Here is a 3,386-nt window from a genome sequence, read left to right as displayed (position 1 = left end):
GATATAACTATATCCATATTTGAGTAAAAGTGTCGTAGAAAATATACACATTGTGTTAATGTGACCTAACTCAATTGATATGATAGTTGACATTTCTCTCCAATAGATGGAGTTAGCTGAAGTCCGAGGTGAACTCACTAATTGGTGACATTATTGTCCCAATTCCAAAATGTTTGATATGTTAATTTTTCTTTTCAATGGCCACCATTGCATTACCATAAGTTCAAATTTTCACCATGTGATAGATGCAACATGATCAAGTAAGTTGATGGCCAAAAATATATGACTAGAACTTGTAATTAAATGCTTGATTCAGGGGCGAAGACAATAAGATATATTAGGGTGGGCTGAAGATTGATTTTTTTCATAGATGTTCTTTGTCACTCGAGATTTAGTTTAAAATGTTAAATTCTTGACGCTAATGACAAAGTGGATCAAAATATATTTTTGGACACTCAAAACAAAGTTCTAGCAAATATATTTTTAACTGGTAAATGTAAATATAACACATATTACTTATTTTGATAATAACATCTGTTTCGTGGTCGAAATAAATAAATTTTAACTCACAATTATGAATAAGTAATATATCAAAAAATACGTTAGAAAAAATTAATTACTTTTAAACTTAGTCAAACATGTGACATGTCACAATAAGTTATTTATCTTTACTTTAATCAATAAAAAATATTTGTTACATAATAAATTAATTTGATTATAAATGAACTATTTAAATTTGAATAATTGAACATTGGGCTTGGGTTGGTAATGAACTTAATTGGGCTAAAATTAATTTTTTTAGCTAGGCTGAATTTTTATTCTTTTTTTTTTTTTTATGTGGAAATTACATCTCTACACAGGGTTTTTAAATTTTCAATTCAAAAATAAGAATGAAAGAATTTTTATTCAAAAATCAGATAATAATTATCTTTTAAATATTAATAATATTATTATAAAATTATGTTTATCTACAAACCGATCCATCTATTTTCCATCCCAATTTTACACCCAATCCTAATTCATTTATCTTCATCTTTGCTCTCCATTTTCTCTCTTTAATCCGTCTCTCACTCTCTACTCGCCCACCATATTTATCCGCCGTCAATCTGCCTTTCTTGCATCGGTATTCTTCGATTGTCGCGGTGTAGCAGGCGCCATATCTACTCCTCTTGCAGCTGTGGATTTGATAAGGCGACAGAGCAAAATGGCGCGATGCTGTAGTCGCTGTAGGCAGCAATGCTGCGATTGTAGAATACAATCGATTGTACAATTTGCAGCGCCATTGATGGTCGCACGACTTGCAGCGATGCGCACAGCGGTAATCGCACGACTTGCAGTGATGCGGCAATTGTGGACTTCAGTCTGTGGATTTGAAAAAGAGATGGTAGCGATGCCGTGGTGGCGACGGCGACAGCGGATCTGGGGATTTTTTGGTGGGTGTGGCGATTGTAGTGTAATGGAGATTGTGGTTGTGATTTTTGGTACAAAGGGTGGTGTTGCTGCAATTGCTGGCCGTGGTGTTGATGGTAAGATGGGGATGGAGGTTGCAGTGGTACTGCGGGTGGCGGTGCGGTGGCGATGATATTGATATTGACATTGGTCGTGGTTTTGTAGCTTAAAATGATGGTTTGTTTGTGGTGGGGGAGTGGTGGTGGTTTTGAAGTTGGAAATAGTGGTTTGTTGCTAGGAGGTGTTGACGAAGGTGCGACTAGAGGCACTGATAAATTGGTGGTCACAACGTAGTCACGAATTATTTGATTGGTTGTGAACAATAAATAGACAAATTATGATCAATAAATTATTTGTGAAATAAAAATTTGTTAATTTGTGACAAATAATTTGATTATTTTTTATCGCCATGATTTATAAATTTGTGATTTATGACTAATAAAGAAATTGTGACCTATAAATTTTTTGATTTGAAATCAGTGAACAAAATTGTGACTTATAAAATTTTTTATTTGTAACCGTAAAATATTTTGTGATCTATGAAATTTTTGATTTGTGATTGAAAATAATTTGTGACTTGTTAAATTGTTAATTGTGATCAAATTGTATAGAATTGTGACTTTAATATATTTAATTAATTATTTCATAAATAAAATTTAATTAACATCTGATTTTTGAAATTTTAAACTTTATATCTTAGTTTTGAAATGAGGAATAGTTAATATTTTACATATGAAATTTTTACCTTTTTTATTCCACCAAGAATTTGGGCTGAATTTTCCATTTTTCTCAAGTGAATTTGCTTTTGGGTTGGGGCTGTGCTGTGCGACAATCTTGTTTGGTAAAGTTTGTTTACAAAAAGTTGGTCAATTTTTTTTTTTTTTTTTTTTTTTTACAAACATTTCATTGAACCCACAATTTCTATCCACTTTTCACTACTTACATAATGGGACTTGTCATTTTTTTTAATCAACTTTTAGTCATACAGTTCCTAAAATCCATCTTGAAGCGCATTAAGTAGTTGTGTGATGTTTGCTAAAGTAGAATTTTTTTTTTTTTTTTTTATGGATTTCTATAAAATTATTTTATTGAAAGACTGTGTGGTTAAAAATAAATTTGAAGAAATATGAGTTATCTAATCCCTCCAATATTTGTTAAATATACAATCGCTAAATTATATGTCAATGAATCACGAGGACTCATGATTTTCACATTGTTAAAAGTAGGTATCGACAAAAGTTTTGAAATTGTTGTCTCACTTGAACAAGTAATTTGACAGGCTCATCTTTGCAAGACTAAAGCTAAAAGCAGTCCATCCAATTCACATGTGCAACTTGTCAACATTGATGTTTACCTAACATAGACATTCTAGTACTTGAAATTGGATCTGTTCTTCACCAACTAGCAATTTGATTGAAATTATTTGTACCAACTCAATAAAAAGGATTATTCACTTTAGATAATTTTGACAAAAATTATATTTTTATTTGTAAAGTAGCATTTGACTGCTCGATGACCGAATCCGAGAAGTTTCTCTTCTTCTCTCCATCACTCTTGGACGGATCATCTTGCTGCAAAACCTTTTAGAAATAAATATATTGAAAGACAACGATTACAACTACTTAATGTTAGAAAAAATACTAGTCGATGTATGTATTATAGATATAAATTCTTGTTTATTTAATACGTGGCAATGTGTACACTAGTTGAAAAAAAGTTAGGCAGATTTAGTAATTAAGTTTAATATAAAGCATGACACCTCAAACAACTACAAGTCATTGAGGTATAGAAAGATTGAAGTGGGAATTTAATCTATAAATCTTCAAATTAGTATGGAAATTATAATCAAACTCACCGGAAAAAATCACTCAAACAGGCGGACTCCAATAGTGGGCACCATGTGGCACCCTGTGCAAAAATCCTATCAGCCTAGCATC

The sequence above is a fragment of the Olea europaea genome, chromosome 13, assembly GCF_002742605.1.
Source record: "Olea europaea var. sylvestris chromosome 13, O_europaea_v1, whole genome shotgun sequence".
Classification (NCBI taxonomy): Eukaryota; Viridiplantae; Streptophyta; class Magnoliopsida; order Lamiales; family Oleaceae; genus Olea; species Olea europaea.
This window is presented reverse-complemented; position numbering follows the sequence as displayed.